General features: G+C 39.4%; 1 protein-coding gene across 1 annotated transcript in view; it reads left to right on the top strand.

Moving 5' to 3' along the window:
* GNAL (G protein subunit alpha L) overlaps window positions 1-25,880 on the top strand; it is a 194,910-nt gene that overhangs the window by 43,820 nt on the left and 125,210 nt on the right. The gene's annotated exons all lie outside the window — the stretch shown is intronic.

The following is a 25,880-nucleotide window of genomic DNA, read 5'->3' on the forward strand; positions in this document are numbered from 1 at the left end:
ACTGGCAGGATTGACAGCCTGCTGAATATGAGCCAGCAGTAAGCCCAGGTGGCCAAAAAGGCCAACAGCATCCTGGCTTGTGTCAGGAATAGTGTGGCCAGCAGGACCAGGGAAGTGATCATATCCCTGTACTTAGCACTGGTGAGGCCACATCTCCAATCCTGTGTTTGGTTTTGGGCCTGTCGCTACAAGAAAGACACTGAGGTGCTGGAGCAAGCTCAGAGAAGGGCAATGAAGCTGGTGAAGGGTTTGGAGCACAAGTCTGATGAGGAGCAGCTGAGGGAACTGGGGCTGTTTAGCCTGGAGAAAAGGAGGCTGATAGGACACCTTATCGCTGTCTACAACTGCCTGAAAGGAGGTTTTAGCATGCAGGGTGTTGGTCTCTTCTCCTAAGTAACAAGTGGTAGGATATGAGGAAATGGCCTCAAGATGCGCCAGAGGAGGTTTCAATTGGATGTTAGGCCAAGCTTCATCCCAGAAAGGGTTGTCAGGCATTGGAACAGGCTGCTCAGGGAAGTGGTGGAGTCACCATCCCTGGAGGTGTTTAAAAGATATAGATGTGGTTAGTGGTGTACTTGGCAGTGCTAGGTTGATTGTTGGACTTGATCATCCTAAAGGTCTTTTCCAACCTAAACAATTCTTTGGTTCTATGATTTACAGTAATAATAATAATAATAAAGTTCCTTAGTAAAAACAAATTTCCTCAGTAGTAGAGCAAATGTTTAGATGCTATTTCTAAATTCAAAACCAATCAAACAGGTATTCAAACAACCTCTTTTTATCTAAGCATCACTGTTTCTCAAAACAGACATCCATCACATGGAAAAATTGCAATAGGGTCTAGAGATGAGGATAGACTCTGGTGCTCCAAAACAATATTCAAATATTTGAAAGAAGAGAAGCTGTTTTGTCTGTTCAGTCTTCTTCCTGTCCACCTGTTTGCTCACGTTATTTGACCAGGAACTTGCTTTGTAGCCTTTTCCTTGTTGCTGTCCTTGTATTGTGTGGGTGTACTTCCATACAGCTTCTGTGAAGATGAAGCAGAACTGTGAGAAAATAGTCTTTAACTTTGCCCTGAATCATGCTGAAATCAGCTGACTTGCTCACTGAAAGGAGCTAGATGACCTATGGAAAAGTTGATACACCAATCTTCAATTACAGTCTTAGATCTTCCTGTCTACACAAAGGAGCAAAATAAGATTGTTCTGGCATCCTTTTTGTTTTCATAATCCTTATATGTCACTGCTTTGTTTAGCAGAGTCTGTAGTTATTATTTGGGTGTAGTTCTTGTAATTTAATAATCATCTATGATGACCAAAGACTGTTTTGTCTTGGGACAACAAATTAAACATTTCCTGAGAAAAACTGAAGAGAATGCACAAATTGCAAGTTACTGTACGATATCAAACTTTGTACATGTGCAGTTGTTTATCAGTTACAGTGTTTTGGTTTCATCAGCCATCAATTGTAGAAAACTTAGCCTTTGTTAAAGACCTAAAAGCACCTTATGGGAAGTATTGGCAACTCATTCTGCTTTGTAATGGCTGATTTAGACTATTTTCTTCCTATTCTAGCACCTTTGGCTGTCAAATAAATTGGGTGGTTTCAGTGCATTGCCCTCCCTTTAAACCTTTGTATTTCTCCTAAGATATTGTATACTCTCAAGTGAGATTTTATTAGTATTAATATTATTATAATGAATTCTTGATTTAGAGGTTATAAATATCTTCTTTGGAAGTAAACTTTTAGCATCTATTTTGAAACAAGCTTTGAAGCATGTGTGAGGAATACTCCAGTGAGTTTTAGCTGTGTGGTTTCATAATAAAGATCTCCCACAAGTTACTTTTAAACAAGAGTAGGCATTATCAACACTATTTGAAAAATAACTACGTGGCAACTTGCACTGTTACCAAAAACCTGAGATTTCAATGTAGGGAATCCTTTGGCTTCTAAGAGTTGGGCTTGCTTGCAGCTGGTACTGTGTCAGTGTCTTCTCTGTCACCAAGTACTGTATCTCAGGATCTGCTGAGAAACTTTTTCTGACAGCCTGATGATTCTTGACTGTCTGACAACAGAAAATCCTCCGAAATATTCTCAATATACTGAGATGGCAGTGGAAACTGACCCTTGGTATGGCCAATTTTCTTTGATCCTCTTAACAACTATTTTACTACAACTACCAGTTGCCATGGACCATTGGTATATTCACTGAGAGCAGTGCTTCCTTAGGCAGAGAAACTCTAAAAATAAACGAACAAACAAAAAGAAGAACTGCTTTTGGTTTTCTTCTCAAATCTTGACTTTGGGTAGCTATGATGCAAAAGCAGTAAACCAGAACAGGTAAAGGCAAGGTATTTTGGGATCTTACATAGGTATATTTTTCTGAAGATATATTGTAATGCTGTACTAATTACACACATTATTGGAGTTTTTTATGAGTGTTTGTATGTTTTTCCTTCCTCTTGGAAGCTAACCAAAGAGCTTGAGGATTTAAGGATTTATGAAAAGTCCTTTCCAATTCATTTTTAATAATTGTTTGCTAGAGTGTAACTATTTTTTTTTTAAATTAAAATGTGCATCTTATTAAAATAATAAACTGCCATCTCTTGAGCAAACATTCAAAGAAATATTAGACTGAATAAATTAGTAATATTCAAGTATTATTTTAAGTGAGGGTTTTTCGCACTTTTATTGTTGTGAAATTAGTAAGCGTGTAGTTCCTTAGTGAGTAGCTGAACAATACTTTCTTTATGCATTGCTTTTAATGTAAATTTTTCATTCTTTAACATTCATAATGCACATTTGGAGCCTTGCTACTGTGGATTCAGACTTTTGTGTCTGATCCCCTCACTTTTTAAGTGAATCTACACCAGCCACTGTGCAGTTGCCCATGGGGCTCAGCTGATGGACCACTGAGTTGTTGGGGGATTGTGGCTTTGGAAGTGCAGTGTTATGTGTATATGGCACAGTACCAATAGCTGTGCACAGATGAGAAATTCTTAATTTAACAGTTCCTCTAATTTTGGCGTAACCTTTATAGGTTAAAATAACATGCACATTAGGATTATTGTTAATCCAGAGACTGTAAGTGTGGTCTCTTAGTAACCTGCTGGTAGCAGGGAAGAAGCTCAGAGTAGAGCCACTTCAAAAATACACTGGTTGCCGGAGTTGAACTCCTGTTGACATTTAAATAGGGTGTCATGTTCCACAACAGATGAGAAACAATGCTTGGCAAGAAGACCTTTTCAAGAAGTGTACAGGAAAATGGGTCTACTTTCTCTTTTCCCAGTGGTGGAAGAGCTATTTTGGTGCTGGAAACTGTTCCTGTGTGAAGTGTATGGGAAAGAAATAACAAAACTATGCTGAACCTGGAGAAGGAAAACAAATGATTTCAGAGGGTAGAGCAGAGCAACCTCAGGACCATCTTTTTACCTAGGGAAACTAGAACCTGACCCTATGGCAAGAAGCAGCTTTGGAGAAGACTAGTAGCTAAAAAAAGCTTAAAAAGACTGGACTTTAGGAAAGAACTCACTTGGACAAAATAGGAACATTAGAAGTACTAGCTGGGCTACATGTTGCTTCTGCAGGAGTGCTGGTGGTATTCCATAGCTGAGTCATTGGCAATCATGGAAATAGCAGGAGTTAATCATTAACTGGTTTGTCGTTTGCCTGATTTTAACACACCGCTGCCAGAGCGATGAAGGATATTATAAATAATATACCACAGCAAATATTTGTAATATCTTTACTGCTAGCAAAGGTATATATATATATAGCTATTCTATTACCTGCATGTAGGACACAACAGTTTAAAACTATATAATTAGCCTATCACTTTAAGTAATAGCTTGAGATGGAAGCTGCTTCTTTGCTTGGATTACTTTAGATACTCAGTCAAGAGACAGGTAATTTAAAACGTAATTTTCAAAACATCCTATTTCCTCCGTATTTTCTAAACAGATAAGTAGTAAGAGTAAAATCTTGGGCGCGTTGTGGTCACTAGAAGCTTTTCTTTGTCGTGAGGCATAGGTCGTATTTATCTAAGCATAAGATAACTCTAAGCAAGCTAAGGGAACGATTGACAAGAGTCCATTTTCTAACTTTTCTTGACAGAAATACTTATTCTCCTTGCTCTTTCAAACTCTTCTGTGGTGTAAGAGAGTGAGGACTGTTAGTCAGAAAAAGTTTCCTGAGAGGTAGGAGTAAAAACTCAATCTTCAACAATTTGAGGTTGGTTGGTTGGTTGGTTTGTTTGTTTTTACTCAGTAAAATGTATCATGTAATAGCTAGTTCCTTGATGTTTTAAATGTCTACAACTTCATGCCAAGGAAGGCAGGAAAGTGCTGTTCAGATGATGAGTTCACGCCATGGTAGGGCATCTGTTGCAACAACAACAGTGTGTCCTGGGTAAGGATGATTTCTTTCTGGAGAAATCAGTTTGGACTTGTCACAGAAAGAGGAGTATTCTAGCTGCCTGATTTCTGCTTAATAATCCTACTGGGCTGTTTTTAACAAGACCTAATAAACTTTGCCAGGAGCAAGTAGAGAGTAAATCCATGGGGCATCCAGGAGCAGGGCTGTAGGTAAGGCAATATGTGCACTCTCAAAATTGCTGGGTTGTGAAAACATACTTTCTAGTTGGCCTGTGGTAAGAGAGACCTTTTTCATACTAGAAACTTTTAGAAGCTGTCAGATAGGAGGTTACTTCTACTGTCAGTGAGTATTTTCTCTTTTTTTGTATATACAATTCTTTTTTGCATATCTATACATATTGAGTGTTACTTAAAGTGTTGTCAAGCATATTGATTTAATTTTCAATTTTTATCCTTCACTTTCCTAAGCAGCTCCTAACTTCTAAATAAAAACTCCTTTTGGAAATGTATTATTTTTCATATTTTCTCAGCCCTGAATAAGGGGTAATGTTAGGATAAAAATGGGGAGATTAGGCAAAACAAGTTCAGCAATTTGAAATCCCTGTGTTGTGAGGGTTTGCTTGGTTTGTTTTGAAAGCCAGTCCAATCAAATTAAAAGCAGACAAAACTAAATTTGGTTCAGAGTTGGCTCACCTCAGATTTCAGCAGGAGCTGTGAAAGCCAAGTTTAAATTGGGACAGGAAGGGAGGGAATGTGGTCAATAGCCTTATAGTTGAGCATTTTAAATAGGAAATCTGTTTATGCCTCCAATAGCACTTGCTGTTCTGATTTGTTTAGAAAAGCTAAAACAATTCAGAACAGTGCAGTTGCTTGAGGTTTTTCTGGCTTGGATTGAACTAAACGTTGTCAGAAATTTAAGCTCATCTCTAAGCTTTGATTCATCCAGTTAAGTGGTGTGATTCCAATCTTGACTTAAAGCACCATCTTGCCATTATTTTATTCACATTTTCCTTGTTTTCCCATATTGAGCAAAGCATTAAGTCTTAAGACTACATTGTATAACTTATTCCATATGCTTTTTGAAGAGAAGTTCTATTTTTATCATAAATACTAAAATAATATTTCAAGGCAGAATTAATGCATATAATATGGGATCACAAAAAGTAAGAATCTCTAGAGGTTTTTTTGGAGGAAAATATATTGATACTGCTCACTGCTGAAATGTGGCAGGGATAGTTTGGCTTATTTTTGATCGGAGAAACAGAAGAATAAGTGCTTTCTCAGAGAGATAAAAACCTAAGGAGAATATAATCACTAGATAAAGATTTTTGTCTGGGATGAACACCCTCTCCCTGTCTAAGTCTGCATGGAATTTTCTATAGGCAGGGTCTTTGCATTATTTATTATATTTCTTTTCACTCTTTAGCTTCAATTGCTGTTCTTCCCTCGTTCTTACTTCTCTCCCACCTGCCTCCTCGACTTCAAAATGCCAAGGGTTTTCAACTGGGCAGTTCTCAAAGCAGTTGTCTGAAGCATTGAATCACTAGTGACTTCAGGTGTCATCTTTGCTGATTCACTAAGGCTTCTAGCTGGATAGTTCAATGATTTATGTAATGCATTGTATTTATATGTACAATTTATATACTTTGTGCAATTTATTGTGTTTATGTAATTCATGCAAATAGTGGGAACAGGAATTCTATTCAAATTACTGTGTTAGAAATCCAGGGGCTGCTGATGTAGAAGGAAATAACCACATCCTTTTTTCAAATAACAAAATTCTAAATCTGCAGCAAACAAATTTGGCAGCAAGAATACATGCACGTGCAACTGGAGTTCAATCAGTCCTTAATTTAGTTCACATCAAGTTGTCATTCATACATTTACTGCATGTGATGTTTGTAGTCCAAACCAGGTCTTGCATCTTTGGGGTCAGTTTGCAAATTACCGGTTAGAATGTTTTAGATACCTTCAACATGGTTGTAGACAAATCTCAAGACTCGGCACCTCAAATCTGGCAGCTGTAATGAGAAGATGTGCTGCGTGTTAGGAGACATAGCCCAGAATTTGCAGTCCAGATGTGGTGCATTCAGAGGATTTGTGATGATAGTTCATGGTCTTCCAGAGTGCCAAGTTTTATAAAATTCAGTGAGAAGGATGTGAGACATGCACACAAGCCATCTTTGCTCTGGCCCTAATAAGTGCTTAGCAACAGTCTGGACATCTTTGTGGGAACACTGCAGCCACCTTCCAGCTCTACTGAATGGTGCAGGGAACAACTGGAGTAAGTTGGCAGAGATGGAATTGTAATGTGATGCAGAAGATCATGCACATGTTATGAAAAAGATGTGATTTCATAAATCTCTGTCAGCAGTGAAGGGGAGGTGATCGTGGCTTGTAGGCTTAATGAGATGTTAGTGAAAAGTGTATTGTTACTGGCATAAGAGTGAAGAGACTGTGAAATTTGGCAGGTATTTCATTCTACAGGGAAGAACACAGTACATATTTGACAGCGTTTAAATTTGTAGTCCCTGAGTAGTAGGAAGGACTCTGGTGCCAGGATTGTCTTTGTTTGCCCTAGATTATGTGTCCTGGTTTCAGCTGGGATAGAGTTAATTTTCTTTCTAGTAGCAGGTACAGTGCTGTGTTGTCCATTTAGAATGAGAAACACAGGTTGGTCAGGGAAGAGGTTAAAACTATATAAAGGGTCCAGGCTTTTCTAAAGAATAGCCAAATCCCTTCTCCTCCTTCTCCCCACCACAACCACCAGCTCTGCTTCTTTTCTTGGTTTTGCCAGTGGTGAAGAATATGAGACTCACATTTGGGGAGCAGGGAGATGGTCTTAAAGGAAAGGGTTACTCTTCAAAGGAAGAGAATGTGAAGCTGACAAGGATTCCTCCCACTAATTTCCCTCTTCTGTCAAATACCTGTTTTATTTTCTTTGTTATCTGGATTCTCTGCATCTGGATCAGGATATTCTTCTCTCTTCTCTCTCAGCTGTGCTAAATTTTACTGCTGCTGAGCATCACCCTTTTATTCCCGTAATCTTTCACTGTAGCTTAAATCCCCTTTTCTTATTAGCTTGTTCTTTCATTCTTTAACTTTCTCAGTCCTACAAGTATGCAGTCATGTATACAGTTTTTATTTTCAAAAGTAGTTTGATTCTTCAGAACTTTGCTATACTCTGCTAACATTTCTTCAAAATAAAAAAGTCTACAAATGCCAATTGGAGCTTTTTTTCTTACTGTTTTTCAAATGTCTGCCAGTCATTTTACGCAAACTGATACTGATTGAGCACAGTTCAAATTTGGTGCTTAGCCTGTCTCTTCTATCAGCTCTGCTCAACCAAAAACTGATAAACTAGAATTTCATTTGGATATATGGTTTTTGCAGATGCACCATCTTGTGAGTATAAAGCTTGTGCCTGGGCTAACATTTGGACTCTAAATCTTATTTTCTTTTAGCCTTTTTTGAATGTACAGTAAGTGCCATACTCTAAATATGGGCAAAGTGTCGAGACAAGAGAACATTTTCAGTCTGAACCACAGTTTGATGTGTCACCTTCATCCTGCAGGAAAACAATAACGTTTAGAAGAGTTAAATTTGGGAGGAGAAAGAAAAAGTTAGCTCTATCTCAGTTTTATGTATGTGTTTAATTACAAATGCTCAAGCCAGGAACATTAATGTTGCCAGATTCCTCTCTTTCCTTTTGTCCCAGTCCCCAAAGAATGTGCCAGACTTTGGGGCAATCTGAAAAAAGCCCATATAGTTTGGTTTGGTGTGTGTTTGTTATGTTTTTGTTTGTTTTGTTTTCTGATCTATTAAAAAAGGTACCATTTTACATAGAAGGACATTATCTGTTTACATATCACAGTAGAAATTTGACTTTGTAGAGATACGGAAGAGACAATTTTTCATTTTCGGGGGTTGGCAGCTGTCAAGTTTGTGAAAACATTCGTAGTTCTAACCAAGAACAATCTCTGAAGTTTGTCTTTGTTTGATAGTGACAATTTTGTTCTTTTGGTCAAGCAATTCCTGTAAAAACCTAACAGCTCATAGGAATCCGTCACAAATACAGACAGACCCCAGAATGTCTTGCTTGGGCACGCTAGTCTGTGCCTCTGGAAGAGGTGAGTTCTGATCTTGCCAGCACGGCTTCTGCAAAGGGAAACAGTCTCTGGCTCATCTTCTAGAATTCTTTGAATGTGTTTGCGGAACAGTGGAGCAAAGACAATCAGCAGGCAATTTGTTCTCTTACAAAAGGCCTTTCACAAGTTTTATCAGGGAAGGTCAACTAAGGAACTGAAAAGGTCATGGGGGGAGTGGCAGAGTATTCTCATGATATTAATATTTTGTTTGTCTTGTTTTAACAATGGATTTATGAGGAAGTTTTATGTCTTCATACATCTGTCAGTAGGCAAAGGATATATTTTGGCTACTCAAATCAAGAAGAGGCTGAGGAAGTTGGAAAGATACCAAGCTAGGGGGATGAGCTGGAGGATTTCTGCGTTTGTGTCATCAGGGAGCCTATAACTTTGGCACAGTTACAGAAAGTAGGGATTTCTTTTTTTTCGCTTTCCAAATGTGAAGTGGTAGATTTGCATTTAAAAAAAATTAAGACCGGTTTACTTTTTTTTTTTCATTTCCGAAAGCAGTTCAAATACCTATAATCACATTTTAAGCTCTCCTCACAAGAACTCCATTTGCTTCTTACAGTTTTTCGTGAGTTTGCTTTGAGCAGATCTCAGGCTTGTCTATGCTGATCTTAGTTTGAACAATTTTAATTTTGATATGTGTGGCAAATAGCATTTCAGCTCCTCTCTCACAATAGTCTTCATGCTGCTATTCCTCTCTGTTCAGCATCTTACTTGTGCTTCTTCCCCAGTTAATGCGGTTCTGAGGTCTGGCCAGGTATGAATTCCTTCAGTCTCTGTTCCCCTAGTTGTGTTCCATTAAACCTCCTTCAATCTCACTGTTGTCTCTGTTATCCCTCTCTCTTATCTACAAAAGCTTTTTTGGAATTAAAATTTCGTTTGAAATGCTTGAATGGTTTTATTAAGTTGCCTTCATACCTGTGCTCTTGAGTAACGTGCGAGCTAGAGCTAAAACAAGAATTAGTAAATACATTAGAGATGCCTCTTAAAATGTCAGTAGTTTAAAATTCCATACATCCAGATCTGTAGATTTAGAGAGAAAATGTCACGCCTTCCTTTGTTGTCAGTACTAGAGATGGTATTTGTAGACACTATTTTGGAAGAGGGTTTCAAAGGAACATTGAAATTAAATATTAATGAAATTGGGAGGTATCTAGGAAAAATTCTACCACCCCCAGCCTCAGTGGTTGTCAGGTATTCTTCAGAGATTAAAAAATACCTGGTTGCTGATGAATTATTTCATTTTCTAAAAAGTATGAAAGCTTGATTGATTGTGATGTTGCTTGTCTGCTTACAACCTAATTTACCTTTTCTTGTTTCTAATTCAGATCTTAGGGAGAATTGCATAATTTATTAAGTACTGCAAATACATATTCAAAATAAATTTGTGGGTGGGCTAGTTATGTGTTAGAGAGGAAAGAGAGATGCACCTAGGTCTTCATATTAATGAGTCTGTGTTTATTTGAAAGTGTCTTCCTCAGATCTGCATGATCTTCATATGCTGCCTTAAGTCAGCTCTGGCCTGTCAGCTCTTTCACCTTCTGTCACCTCATGCTTTTTCATGCCCTGTTGTTTGGGAAGAAGTCACCTGGAGCAGAGGATCCCAACCTGTTCTGTAGCTGAACATTGCTTGAGAAAATTACCACGTATATTCATTTGGAGCATTTAGGCTTTTTTAATCACAGAAGAACTACTTTGCAGAATGAAAGAAGAGCTGACTAAATTCAAGACAAATAAATGAACCATATTTATCTCCTTAAAGAGAAGTATGTACCTACCTCGTCATTGGAGACTCAGGTAATACTGGAGATAAAGTATGAACCCTAAGATGTGCAGCATGTTGGTAGGAAAAGCTTTGACAGGTAATACTGGGCAGCAGACAGATCTGTGGGAGATGGATGAGTTGATGGTCAGAGGACTTCTGTGGAAAGCAGAAGAAACTGGAAATGGAGAATGAGCAGGGTGAGGTTTGTATTCATGGAGGTCATCTTAAGGGTAAAGACTTTGGCTTTTTCACACCAGAACTTCAGCTGCCATCACTATTTTACCCATATGAGCACTGCCATCGCTGTTTTATCTAGATGACCATATTAAACTAGGACTAAATAAACGTTTGGCATCAAGTGCTCCAAAGTCTTGTGGTTTTTGAAGCAGACTATTGAGTTCTTCTTCACAGTGTGATCTCCTCCTGCACCAGGAAGGCCTTCTTGGTTGAAAATAGTTTGAATGTTTAAATATAGCTCCAAGATGAGCAGTTACAATCCTCATGCTGTATAGTGTTGCATTTTTCAAGCTTATTGCAGATTTTGCATCCACATTGCACTAAACTTTGTGGCTAAATCCCCTAAACTAACTGAGTGTTTATTTTTTTTCCCTTTCATTTGGGCAGAGAGCTCAGGGAGCAACTGTTGTGGAAACCAGTCTTTTTTGCATTTGATAACCCACAATAGACAGCACTAATTGCTTATTGGTACCTTAGAGCAATGATTTGCTGCTCTCCAGTTCTTTACATGGTGTTCAGCTTTACTATTGTAACCGGAGAAGTTGCTTTCAACCAGGAAGAAACAAAACAGAGAAACAAAAACTCAGGTTCCCTTTTTTTTTTTTTTTTTTAAATGTGATCTATAGCTTGAAGCCTCTTTCATTTGTCCTGCAGAAGCCACACTGCTGTGGGTGGTGATGCCTATCTCAAGTGCCTGTGGAAAACTCTCGTGCCTTATAATGCCTCCTCATCAAATGACCAGGCACAGGTCTTCTGTGGCCAAAATGCAGGCTCCAGCATCCATGTTGGGTATGCTTTTGGTCCCGTGAAGGAGACATAGGGAGCAGCTTGCTGTACTGTGACCCAAGCAGATCAAATATATGGTGGGGAACATCTAGTTTTGGACCTGTAATGTGTGTGGCAGCAGAGGCACTGTGGAGCAAGCAGGGAGAGGGCTGCACGGAGGCAGCACTGGAACAGGCCCTCCCTGGTCCTCTCCTGGCTCCCATGGAGGGGATGAGAGGGTAAAGGAGCACTTCAAGGCCGATGCTTTCTGATGTCCTGGACGTGGCTTTTACAGGAGAAACTCCTTTGCTTGTGCTTTGCTGTGCTCACATTTATGAGTATGGCTTTGCTGAAGCCTTCATTTTTAAGACAGCTTTAGGTGCCTGGTGTTATCCTAGTCTGAAGGGCCCCCTTAATTTTTATCAGAAGTAGTGCTTGGAAAGATTGTTACATTCTGTTTTACGGACCCGTAGCGTAATTGTTGATGACTTTTTGGCAGCAGCTTACTGTGCACTTATTTGGGGGGTTTGGTGGTCTTGCTGCTGTTCTGGGGCTTGAAACTGCAAAGAATGACACAGCTAGTAATCTGCAATAAAATTCAGGTCTTTCTTTTCTTGAGAAATGAACTATAAATGTCCTTGTTGCCAAGCACTTGATAACTATATAAGTGGGAGAACCTCTCAGTGATATACCTTAATAGCAGAATTAATGATGTTTGAACTTAAGTCTGTTTGTTGAGACTTCATTAGCTTTTCAGCTGAGAAAGCAAGCGGGGGAAAATGCACTTGCGGCACATGCGTTTTGCACGGGGCACACGGGGAGACGAGCACCCAGCTAAGTCCTCTCTTTCTCACTGTTAAATTGCTGTTGTTTCCTTCATGAGTTACATATATCGTGGGTTCCTTTCACCTTTTATTTTTTTGTCTGCACTGGATATATTGGGTTTATTTCAAGTCTACGTGTCTGTGTTTATGTGCCCAAAAAGTGTTTCTGTGTGTGCATATATATGTACAGCCTTTGTTGTTCGGGTTTCTGTAATGTGTTGTCATGACCAAAAATCAAACACACGAGCTATTTTTACAAGGTGATGAGTCCTTAGACAATCCTGTTTAGGGTTTGTTTTTATTTTTATTTCAAACTGTCTTTTTCCTAAACACTGAGATGTGACTGGCTTGGAAGCATGCTAACCATTGTACTGTGTTGATGAAGGGTGGTCCCTGTCTTAAGCTTTTTCATCTCCTGCAGCAAACTTTGTCAGTTTTTTAGGACAAGAGGATCTTATTATAGTCATAGGGGTGGAATCCAGTACTGGATTTTATTTGCAGAAGAGCCCCCTTTTAATGAGAGTAAACTCCTAGTGCTAAGAGCCAAAAATCATGTTTTACTGTTTCTTTTTTACTATTTGGCATGTCCTCACACAATTTGTTTGTTGTGCTGGATCATCACGGGGTCTGTTAGATCATCTAACTGAAAAAAAGGGAGTTTGTTGTCCTGGAACGTCTCCAGAAGTTGTTTGTTCCACAGCCAAGTCCCTCCTATGCTCTAACTCTGAGGTCATCTACATAAGTCACGTTTATTATGTTTAATTTATTTCATTTATTTCACTGTTGCACACTTGGAATCTAAAAATATACTTTATGCCATATATTTAATTAAAAAATTTTGAAGTAACAGTGTAAATATTTCTCTAAAGTTAGTCACCTGGCCTTTGGCCTTAGGTTGAAGGTTACTCATTCTGTACTCTTAACAGAAATGTACTGATTATTATTGCTTATGATAATTACGTCTACTTCTAAGATATAGATAAGGTACTGAACGATAGGGAAAGTTTTTAAATGGTTATGTATTTCTGTTTGTGAAAAAAAGTCAGCATGCTTTGTTTTTCATGTTTTCACATCTGATTTTTCAGGAGCAGTAGTTGTTGATGAGATATCTGGCAACATGCTTTGTCTAATAGCATCAGGCTTGCACAGTATACTTCTGTTTCTGTTCAGAATGTCCCAAGTTCTTTCTACAGCAGGTTTAATAGAATTTTTTGTGAAAAGTGTAGTTGAGGGTAGGGTGTTTGTTTCTTTTATTTCAAGGTCATTCAGAACCTAATCTACATCCTAGAGGGTGCACTGAGAAATGTAGTTGCTCTTCAGGATTTTTATTTACTGATTTATGAACACATTTTTTTTAGGAAACATGAGTCTCGTTTATTGCCTCTTTTGACAAAGAGAGATTTTTATGTTCTGTAAATCAGGAAGGAGAGTTTCAAAGGGCTAGTTCCTATCTTTAGGTAATTACATATTCAGTGTAATCTTCTGAAACATGTATCATCTGTGTCTAAAGGAAACCAGACTGCTGCTGACAGCTCTTATCTCATGAGCATGAAAATTGGGAGGGAGGGGGGTTTTAAAGTTTATATTGTTCTTTTATGATGGTTATGAGCTCTTCTACAACCATGTGAAATCATCTACTTGATTTCCTGCAAAACTGATGCTGCTGGCATTGATTGTCACAGTGGATGGCAGGTACTGAAGAGTTCCCAAGTAAGAAAGTTAAAGGTGTGGAAGAAAAAGCAGAGAATAAAAAAATAAAAAAATCAAATAATTAGATAATGTAATCTTTCAGAAAACAATAGGTTAGTCCTGACAGTTAGACTTGGAAATCAAATAAAGGAGATCAGGGTGCAGAAAGAAAAGGCAGGTGGTATTATTTAATGCACTTACTTCCTAGTCTAAAGATAGCTATCTGGATAAAAATGTCAGTGGTATTACGGAGTAATTGTAGACCAGGATGTATTCAGTTTGCTCCAGCTGCTTGACCTTGCCTGGCTGTTGACTGGAATAAAACAAGCCATGTTGTGATCAGCTGTGAGAAGTTATATGAACGCCCATGGCTGTGTCTATAGGTGGATGGGCAACTGAACCGAACCCTGCTTGCTGAAGATTTTTCAAGCTGAAAGCAAAACTGTGCTGTGTGCGCAGCTCTGGTGTGCCTCTCCAAACATGTGGATACTCACCCTAGAGAAATTAGTATTTGGGCCATGCGGCCCATCAGGAACTAACAATCAAAACTAGGGTGCAGCTGCTTTTAGTGCAAGCAGCCCAGTGAGGGTGCAGCTTCTCCCTGCAGATCATCCAGGTACTGGACTGTCATTTTACGTCTTGCTAAACTTATGCAGACTTTGGGTATCTTGAACCTAGGTTTTTTGACATTTATTATTGGTGGGGTTTTCTTTTGGGAGAGAGAAGAGGCGAAGAGGTTGACAGAAAAAAACTAAAATTATAGGAAACAGAGCCATAAGAGGTGAATTGAAACCAAAAGGCAGAAAACTCTTGTGTGTATGTGTGTTGTGAGTAACAAACCAACAACACACCTGTCACCTTAGATTTTTACTTATGTAATCCTACACGGAGAATGGAGTAGTTGTTATCTGCTGCTTGCTTTTCCTTTTTATTTTAAGAGAAGTTCAGGCTTACCTGAGTGTGTTGATAGGTAAATGCTAATTTTTGTATGTATTGGCATCAGTGCATTTTACTCAAATTGTATTAACTTGTAGTTGTGGTAGAATCTGGGATGGAGGAATTATGACAGACTCTAAAGCAGGGATGTCAAACTCATTTTCACCGGGGGTCACGTCAGCTTTGCAGTTGCCTTCAGAGGGCCAAATGTAATTTTAGGACTGTATAAATGTACGAGTAGCTATACAGTCCTAAAATTACATTTGGCCCTCTGAAGACAACCGTGAGGCTGACGTGACACCCCCCCACCCCCCTCCGGTGAAAATGAGTTTGACACCCCTGCTTTAAAAGGTCAAAATGCCAGCTTTTGAAAAAAATAATGTATTGTCATGACCACTGTAGTGATGAGAGACAGGGTAGTTTACAGTTTAAGCATTTTTCTTTGCGTGGCTCCCTACACCTTTGCGAAGCATTATTGAAGCTGGGCTGACTTGGGGATGTGAGTTGCTTGCCCATGTGGAATTTCTCATTGCCTGAGGTAATTGATGGCTTATTGACCGAGTTGAACAGCGCCCTATTAAAAGAACTGTTCCTTTTTAAGTGGAGAAAAACATTAAAATGTATTAACTTTATTTTCTTATTTTAAAAAAATGAATTCATTAATACCACTAAAAATGTTTGATCATGAGCAGAGGTGCTAAACTGCGTGCAAAAGCTCTTCTTGTAGTGAAACTTGCTGGTGACCATCTCTGCGCCTTTACTTTCCAAGCTATTAACACATCACTGAGAATACACTGATTTTGGCGTGCTGCCATGCAATGCAGTTGCTCAGCTGTACTTCCTGCTAGTAACCTTTATTTCCATTTTACAGTGATTTCTGATCACTGATTATTAGATCTCTAGATGAACTCACCTTGAATCCATTTATAGTCTGTGAAGAGAAATAGGCATTTCAAGGGAGGAATTTATTAGATAATATTATAACAATTTTCATAATTATTAGATTTTAAACATCTGTGCTAGAATGAGGTACATTGCACCCCACATTTGATTTATTGTATTAGCTTGACATCTGGTAAGAAGCTTAGCTGTAGAAATCAGCCTTTAGGCAGATGAATTGCATTATGAGACTCAGTCCTTTTCACTGCAAATGGTTAAAGTTGTTATTGATTATAGAATTTTGCATAATGCATATGGTTTTAACCCTTAGTGGATGTGACTGTGCATGATTATAGCAGACTTTCTGTGTGGCCCATGTCAGAGGTTTCCCTTCTTATCATGTATAAGACATTAACCCTCCAAATGTTCACGTGAGCAGATTCTAAGCATAAAATTGGAATGTGTAATAACATTATAATATGTAAATCTGGTGTCATGGTTTTCACGTGCCAAATAAAAAAAATTATTATTTTTTTTTAAACACCAGAGTGCACTTTTGGAATAGAGCAAGCTTAAAAAAAAAGGTATTATATATAGGTAATATAGCATGGATTTGTTTAGCTTATAAGTAATCCAAGTAATCTTATAAGTAATCAAAAAAATAAAGTCCCATGCCTAATAGGTATGTAGTATCTGTATTTCATGTCTGTCAATATTTTGAATTTTTCAAGTGCAGCCTTTCTTTTCAGTATATTCCAAAAAGGCACAGAAAAGGATTACTGGACATTTAGGAAGTGCATGTAAACTCTATGTAATGTAAACTGTATACTAACAGTAATCCAGATTTCCGTAGGCAGTTGAAATTACTAACAGTCCGCGGGAAGGGAAACACAGAATTTGGCACTATTGGAAGTATTTTGCCACAGCATCAGTTTTTTGTGTTACTCTTTGGCTGTGTGCTCTCTACAGTTTACAGAAGACAGCCACCAGCTCCCATTATAAATCACATAAAATTTTGGAGACAACATATGGAAAGGAACCAAGTTAAACGTGAAAACTTAGGCATTTGACTGAGTGACATCTTTTTATCCTTTCTACTTGCCTTCTTGCAGAGCATGCAGAGAAATAACCGGGCTGTTCAGAAGGCTGTAAATAGTGGAGAAGGTAACTTGGGCTGGGGAAGCCGGATGGTAAAGGCATGAAGAGAGCCTGAGGAGATTCACAGATTAGCGCGGAGGCTATTGTTTGCTGACACAATAGAAGGAACAGGCTCTGAAAGGTGTGTGGACGCCTGCCATCTTCTGCCTCCTTTCCCTCCTCCTGACAGGACTTCCATGGCTGAAACAGCAGCTCAGTGTGCGGAGGTGGAAGCATGAGGAAAGACACTTCTCCATCCCTGGGTCCCCTCTCTCCCCTCAGCCAGTTGTGTTGCTCTCGGAGCTGGACTGGTCTGGGCATTGCTGTTGTTTCCTGCAGTCATGCTCTTACAGAGCTGTGCTCTTCTGATGGCTCAAAACTTTTTTTTTTTTTTTCCTGTTTCATTTATACATAGAATCATAGAATCATTTTGGTCAGAATAGGCCCTCAAGATTGAGTCCAACCATCAACCTAACACTGTCGCTAAACCATGTCCCTTAGAACCTCATTTTTAAACACCCCCAGGGATGGTGACTCAACTACTTCCCTGAGCAGCCTGTTCCAATGCCTGACAACCCTTTCTGGGAAGGAATTTTTCCTAATGTCCAGTCTGAACCTTCCCTGGTGCAACTTGAGGCCATTTCCTCTTGTCCTATCACTTGACACTTCAGAGAAGAAACCAACACCCTCCATGCTACAACCTCCTTTCAGGTAGTTGTAGACAGTGATATAAGGTCTCCCCTCAGCCTCCTTTTCTCCAGGCTAAACAGCCTCAGTTCTCTCAGCTGCTCCTCATCAGACTTGTGCTCCAAACCCTTCACCAGCTTCATTGCCCTTCTCTGAGCTCACTCAAGCACCTCAATGTCTTTCCTGTAGTGAGGACATGTACATGTAGTGAGGACGTCTTGTACATGGCTCACTGCCTCACAAGACAGAGTTATTAAATTAGGTGAAACAGTCGGGATTGTATTACATTAAATACTTTTCTCTAGCCAAGGGAACACTCTCTTGTGCCTCTCTGGAAAGCAGTGTTATGCCTTTGATTTCTGTCAGGCAAAACCAGTGGCTGGGCTTATGGTTCTGGATAAAACATTGCCCCCAGTAGCCCTTCATGTGCTTGCTGTGGCAGAAGCTGCAGCCCTCGTGGCCCAGGGCGTCATGGCAAGGCACAGTGCACTACGTGCTCCACCTGGTCATTACTGGCAACCATAGGGATCCTGGGTCAGATCAGTCACACTCACTCTCATCTCTTTCTCTGATACCAGCTGTCCCTTCATACCATCTTCATAGCTCTTCTCTGTGCTGCTGCCAGCTTGTGATCGTGTCTCTTGGATGGAGGTGACCAATGTTGATCAGTTTTTCCATGAATTCCTATAAGTATAATATTAATAACTTGGTCTACATGAGGAATATTTTATTTGATACATATTGGGCCTCCATTATGGAGGGCTGGAGGGTGTTTTCCTTTTGTTTTGCTTCTTGTTTTCATGGTGTGTGACTCTGACAGCTCATGGTCATTCTGAGATGAAATATTTCCAGAAATTAAGCTTTCAAAGGAGGACTCCATGATGATATACACATGCAGAGGTAACTGCATTTGAGATGACAAAGCAACTCAAATTTGGGCATTTGCTGTCTTCTTCATAATTTGCTTTTGCAGCCTCAATAAATTATTTTTAAATGAATTATAGTGAACTTCTGCCATGTATTATGTGCCTTTTACAGATGTAATTCTTGAATCTTTCAGAGTGTCCAGCTGTCCATTCCCAAACACACTGTAAATTGTTGTATGGACCACAAACATTTGAATGGTACAGAGAAGTTTTAATCTAGTTTAATTTAAGTCATTTATATGTTGAGACAGAGCGTCTTTGTGTGTATTCTTCTAAACTCTCTTCTTTGTATGAAGTGTTAACACTGGTTTGTATTTCTGGTAAATGTTTTGCAGGACTAATCCACTAATAGCTGGTTTTCCCTATATGAACATGCAGCATCCTAAGCTGTCTAAAGGTTAAGAACTGATTTGTCAATGAAAATTTATAGTGGTTATTGTTATTTAAATCAAGTGTTCTCAATTAGTGTCCACCTAAAAGAACTATGTAAAAAATACAATAGTCATAATGTGTCTAATGATCCTTTAGTGGTAGATTATGATTGTATCTTTATTAGTGGTAGTAATTGTGGTGACAGTGTTGCTGACAGGCGAAGCCATTTCATACAACAATAGCTTTTGTGCTGTTGCATCAGGATCAGAAATGCAGTTCCTGAAGATTTGCATATTATGGAGAACAGGCTGCAAAGACATGGAAGCACAGTCTTGTCATTGTGTGTGGTGATGTGGGTGGCAGATTGCTATCGCTGATTCTGAGCAAGCAGAGCTGCTGTGTGGGTAGGTAGAAGGGCCTTTAAATGTTTTAGGATTGGTAGACAAATTAATTGGCTAGGTGTGTGGTGTTGAGAGTTGTTCAGTACTCCAGCTATAAGCTTTTTAAAGCCCTCTCAGTGTTTTAGGATGCATAGTGTGGAGTCTGAACAGCTGCCTTAGCTTGGGTTGCTGAACTAGACTGCTTTTGCATTTGTACTACTGCCGACCTCAGACTGCTGTGATAGTTCTGCACAGCATTGCTCTACATCATTTAGACATTAGCTAAGATTTAAAATTTCAAGAAGGTTGCAAGGCACCAAGTTAGAATGGTTCTCGTAACAAAACAAAACAAAAAGTACCTGTAATTATGCAGATTGTTATGGAAATGTGACTCCATTGTTGATCTGAAACTTTAAAAAACAGAGAAAATGTTGCCGTATTTTAGAAAGTTTTCTCATATTATGCATTTTTATTTTTAAAACAAGCAACTTCTTTCCCGATGTATGTGAGAAAATACAGATTTATCAGTAGCTTACTTATTAAGAGACTTGTTCCAAAATGTCTGAAAGTTCTCTGCACTTTTCAACCTTTTCTCCTTCTTCATGCATACACCCATTTTTTTTTCACCTTTCATCCCAAATTAAATGGTCCTGTGAGATTTCATCCAAATTCTTGATCCGTAGGGTAAATTAAACAAATATTTGCTCCAAAGAATCTAACCCATGTTACACAAACAGCCCGGTGTGTGCTGGAAAAAACTTTTGCTTTCTAGTAAAAATAGAATGAGTAAAATCATATGGGTTTGAGTTTCATTAACTCATTCCATAAGGGTTCCAGCAGAATACCATTGTAATTTTGAGACTAACAGGGAATAGAATGTATGGAAAGAGAATAAAAGAAAACCAGAATAGAGGAAGTAGACTTATTTCCCAGGAAGTCGTCACACTACGTTTACAATTGTTTTTCCCCTATCTCACATAGGTATGCAGATGGAATAGTCACCTATATAAGTAATTTGTGTGCTTAGTCTTTTTATCTATGACTTTATCTGTCCAGAGAAATAAATAAATTCATGTCACGAAAGCATAGAAGTTTAATTGCAACATAAACCTGGTTTTGAAAGGATCACGTGGGTCAAGAAGTCATGTCTCCAATTATGAGCAAACATGTAATAGCTATTTAATCCAAAAGATCTTTTGCTTTGCACACATATACCACAAAAATACCTATAGGAAACTTAAAATCTATACCACAAAAGGCCAAGCTGAACATGACTCAACAAGCTTTTGTTACAAGCAGGTGTATAGGTTAAGAAAAGATAGATGGATGAGGAGAAAAACACTGTGGTTTGTTACTCAGTAAATGTTGATGTTTTATCTGGATTTGCTAGTCCAGACTCATGCAGTCAAGCAAAAGCTCTATTTCTGCAATAAACATCATTGATATCAATCAGGGTGTGACAGTCTGTGAGGCTACACACATCTTGGCAACATTACTACCTGAAGACAATTTTTACTGATTACTCGTGTGTGTGTTAACATGTTTGGAGCCTTAAACAGGGTTAGGAAGCAAACTTACTTACTATGAACTTTCCAGTGCTTCTGGGTATGGGAATTGCATTAATATGCACTTGCTGGCTGCGGTTACAGAATTCCTTGATTCATGTTAAGTTCTTTTATGCAAGGATTGTGTTTATTTGTAACAAATTTTCTGTTGGACACCATTGACCATTACTGACAGCATTCAGAAGAATTAGGGCATATTTTTTAGTTTGAATGCCAATAACTTAACTATGTAGAGATTTTTTTTTTAAATCCCCCGTGTGCTGGGATAGCTCAAACTTAAATTTCTCCGGCAGAAGAGTTAAACAACAGAGTATCTCTACATCTATATCAAGACAAGAGGGGTGATACAAGCACAAGTAAATCACGGATCAGATATGTTTGTGGTGAATGTAGAGGCAACCTGGCTCAGCAGAATGTTGTCTGATGAAGAGGGGTGGAGGCCGGCATGCTGCGACTGCCAGAGTTTTGCTGAGGCGTGTGCCTCGGAGTTAAAGGTGAGATAAGGCACATCTCATATATGTTCAGAGTCTCACCATTTTTTTTTTCTCCCCTGTTTTTCAGTCTTGTCCAAATAGGGAGATGGTGATAGTGGACCTGAGCATTTACTATTAAATGCGAAATTCTATATGTCGTACAAAACCCTTTATAAACTGCAGATGAATTATTGGGCTTCACTGTTACAGCTGTGCAAGATGTTGGTCAGCATGTTGCAGAGAATCCAGGACACATCTCCTGTATAGATTTTTTTTTTTTCCCCCTACTTTTTAAAGTAGCAACTCCATCTATAATTCTAGATGACTTCTTTATTTATTGATGAATTCACTTCTAAACTAGGGTGATATTAGCTTGTTTTGCTATTTAAGTGCCTCCTGTTTTGCTAACAACATAACACGGCAACAGGGTTTCACAGATTCATCAAACAAGAGGTTGTCCTTTTGCTTATTGCAAAAGCATCCGTATCAGGTTGTTTAACAGCGTTATTTAATTGTAATATGTAAGAATATTCAAACCACACAATGTTACTTAGTCTTTTACATGTTATTAGGCCCTTGCTGAATTTATCTTAGTTTCGATCAGCAACTTCTGTCCCAGTACTGACAGATGCACATGTGTGCAGTGCTGCCCTGTGAGTCTCTCTTCATAGAAAGGGATTCCTAGTCTGAAAAGACAAGTAATAAACACATGAAATTTTACCAATAAGTATCTAAATGCAAACACTGAGCTACTGGGATGGCCAGAGCAGAAATTCCCCTTTCCCTCTGCTTCCTTGTGGGACATGGATGATGGGTAACCAGGTTGGATAAGGAGTAACTAGATTGAATGAAAGAGGATTGTCCTTTCTTTAATGTGATCATACTGCAAATATGGTTTTCACCTGATGCTGCTCAGCGCAGATTTCCCAGGAGCATCTGGCTCCTTGGAGCTAATCCTCCTCTTCACAAATGCTTTCTCAGGGCAAAAGTCTATCAGCCTTACTTCTTTGGGCTGAACCCAAGCTCCCTGTAGTTTTTCTCTGGAAAACCTTTCTTTCTCTTCAAACCCTATTACCTTTTTTCCATAGTCTTTCACCACATCACTTCACCTGCTTTCTCCCTTTTCACTGCTTGCCTGTGCCTCACAGAGATGGGAGGTTGTGGTTTGTGGGACAGGACCAGGCGAGGGGTAAGCTGGCTTGTCAGGTGAGTTATGTGGTGACAGCTGCCACGTGAAGGAAGTATGGCATGGGAAGGGGACAGCAAAACCAGGCCAGGGAGCCAGGGAACTCTGCAGAGCATTGCTGTGCCCCTCAGCATTGCCTGACCTTCTCCTGCATCAGTGAGTTTGTCCTTAATCCATGGACGTGAAGTCAGTTCGAGCTCAGGTCCGCAGTCACTGTGGAAATGCATACCTCACCTTCTCTGGCATGTCTCCCATCCCGCTTCTTAAAACCAAAGAGCTCCTCTTGAAATTCTTTTAATGGCTTTTTTGAGGCTATGGGTTTAAACACGAAAGGATAAAGGATAGATTTTTTTTTTTTTTTTTTTTTTTTAGCATGTCATTCACGTCTCTGCAAAGCAGGTGCTGTGTATTTTCCAGACCCTTAGTACTTTTAATACAGTCAGTGTCATAATTCTTTGGTTCAAGGTTCATGTATCTTACAAGAATCCATATGTAGCATTTTAGGGAGTGTGTAGCTTTGTGTTAATATTTGACATCTTTGGGGAGGCAAACTTACCAAGAATTTATTACCAGAGAGAAATATTTTTTTTTTTAGTACGCTTACAAATACCAATTTATTTTTCTCTTTCAGACTATGGTTTGACGATGAGGTGGAGCAGAAAACATGAGTACTAGTGAATTGCATATTCTGATGTGCAGTGACAGGCTACAAGAAAAAGAAAGGTCAGTGAGGAGAAGCAGCCCAGGTCACCACAGTGTTACCCACTCAGTGTAGTGCCCATACCTGAGGACAGTGACAGCAGACAGTTCAGAGACCCCTGTGAGTGCGGAAGCAGGAAGAGCGGAAAGCAGGAAGAATCTCTTTTCCAGTTACTTAACTCCCCCCTCGCCTCCCCAAGCTTTTATTTACATCTGTCTTTCCATTTGCCTTTTTTTTTTTTTTTTTTTTTGAGAAACAGAACCAGAGCCACAGTAGAGGCTGTGTAAAGGGAAGGTGGTTTGCATAGGGTCTGGAGGGTTTCTGTAAAGAAGCTTTCTGGACCTCTGTCTAACGTTTGCATGAAAAAGCTCTGCATCAGTCCTGCTCAGGATTAGAGGGCCAAGAAGCAGCTGGGTCTCTTGAGCTGCATTTATAGGAGCTCCCCATTAATTCTCACTGGGTTTTGTCCCTCTTTAGCCCAAACAGAATGGGCATGAGAAACAAGACTGTGACTTTGTGCCTGGGGTGCCCACCCAATATAACTATTTCCTTGAACTTAGCTTCAGCTGGGTTCAGTTCTTGTCCATTCAAGAATGCTAACATGGCCTAACAAGGAAAAGGAAAGCAGGAAATAAAGGTGTCTCTGATTTCCCTCCAGGAAGGCTTGTGGCGTATCACCTGGTTTCACAATGGGCCAACACCAAGTTTGAGCATGAAGCAGGGGAAGATGAACCTTATGTGTACATCCTCAGTGTGTATTTATATTTATATATATATATATGTGCATGTGGGTAGAAGCACTGTGAAATCCCTCATTTTCAGGAGGACTGGGAACTTGAAGAGGATGCCATGTTGGTTGTCTGGGAAGAGCAGGAAGAAGCTTGCTCAGGATTTTGCTTTTATTCACACATATGATTTGTACTAGAAGCTAGTTTAGTAAAACAGCATTGATGAAACCTTTTAGAGAGGCAGTTATTTGGATTATGCTCACAGTCTGGGTTTGTCCATGTGCAGAGGAGACATACATTCATATTATAGCTGTGATTTCTCTTAGGGGAGGGAAAGGGGGGAAATTGCTGTGTCCAAATTGGGTGAAAGCTTATCTTGTGTTCATTATTGCTTCTAGGATATTGTACTTTTGAATGCGTTGGGATAAGTGCTGTATTGGGAAAAGCAAAGGGAGGATTTGGAATATAATTACAGCCAAAAGTTCTTTCTGGGCACAGGTTGCTTGCGCGTGTCATTCTTGAACTGTGTGATCTTTTCTCAGGAGGAAGAAACCCAAAAGGGTCATGGGGGTTTTTGAGGGGGAGAGAGGAAATGAGAAACACTTTCCCTCTTTTGGAGAAAGGTAAAAGCAGGATATACTAGGATCCTGTCAAATCCTATTTATTGGCACTGAGCCTTTTCAAAGCTGGGAACAAATCTGCACCGAAAATCCCAACATTAGTAAATGCAGGAAGAAAACCGCTGAGGAGAGGAGGGGAAGAAACAAGGCAGATTAAGCTTCTAGGACTGACTGACACTAGCCAGATTTGGGATCTAGGTCCCAAACTGAGGTATTTGTTTAGGAGATAAATATGGCTACGCACATCTCGTGCATCATAACTTACGCCTTCTGACACTGAAGAACTATGAAAATCCAGACCCAGTTAGTGAATTCTAGCCAAGCCTGTCCAGTTTTGAGCCCTCTTAGGGCTCCAGCAAAGAGTAAATGTGACTGCTCTTCACAAAAGACATTCATTGTGTATCTCATGCCTGACAGCCTCCAAAACCAGCGGTCACCCTGAATTGTGCTTCCAAACCTACCTGGGTCTGAGGAAGCTTTTGCCCCTCCAGATGGGAATATGTCAAGAGGAAAAAAGCAGTCTGTCCTAAAAAACGCAGTAAAGTAATGCTTAAAAACGCATATTTTGGCCTGGCAGATCCTGTCAATTTTTTCCTGTAGTGTGTCTGCCACCCCTCTGCTCCCTGCTATGTAAGGAGGAAGATAAAACAGCTTCCAGAGTCTAGATCAAGCAGTACCACAAAACTACCTATCTGATACTTGAATTCAATAGTCTCTTGAAAACTCCACATACCCAACCACAGGTGGAGCAGTACCTGTTTCTCTTCTGCATCCTGCCCTTTTCACCTTCCTGTGGTGTGTGCTTAAAACAGACAGTACCCGTTCCTCTTCCCTGATCCAGCACTTCCCACCTGAGAGAGTAATTGAAAATAACTACATCCTTCTGTTTGTAAAACATAGTTTCTTTTTGCCACATCCATCTCAAGGCTTTTTAGATAAAAATCATGTTGAATTAAGTTGATGGCAAATTTCTCTTGATTTTACTCGGGACCAGGATTTTGTGCACATACGTAGCTATCAAAATACTAATTTTTCACTAATCCATCTTCAAAAGTCTGAAGGAACAATAATATTTGGAGATAAAGGCTGAAAATATTTTGGAACTTGAGAGGTGTTGTGTCCATTGTTCTTCAGTGCTCTTGTGCTGCAGTCAGTTGTGGATCATATTGGAGTAGTGCAGGTAGTTTCTGTGCAGTGGGAGTTTAGGAAGGGCCAGATGCTGTACTGCCATTTTTATGCTGAAATGCCAGTTTGCAGGGTGAGAGGAGATTTGGAAGCAAGAAGGAATACCTATGATGTTGTCTAGATTGATGCTTCATTTCGGGACCTAAAATGGAGGTAAACGAAGCAAGAAATGTGGTTTCTTGTCTTTAGAGATTTGTGGTGGTGGTATTAGCACCTATATTTGGATTAAACAGTATTGTGGGCTTTTGGGAGAGCTTTGTTTTTTCATTCAGCTGATACAGCTTGGAATGTTCAAAGGG

This window comes from Streptopelia decaocto, assembly GCF_964273445.1.
Source record: "Streptopelia decaocto genome assembly, chromosome: 2".
NCBI classification, from domain to species: domain Eukaryota; kingdom Metazoa; phylum Chordata; class Aves; order Columbiformes; family Columbidae; genus Streptopelia; species Streptopelia decaocto.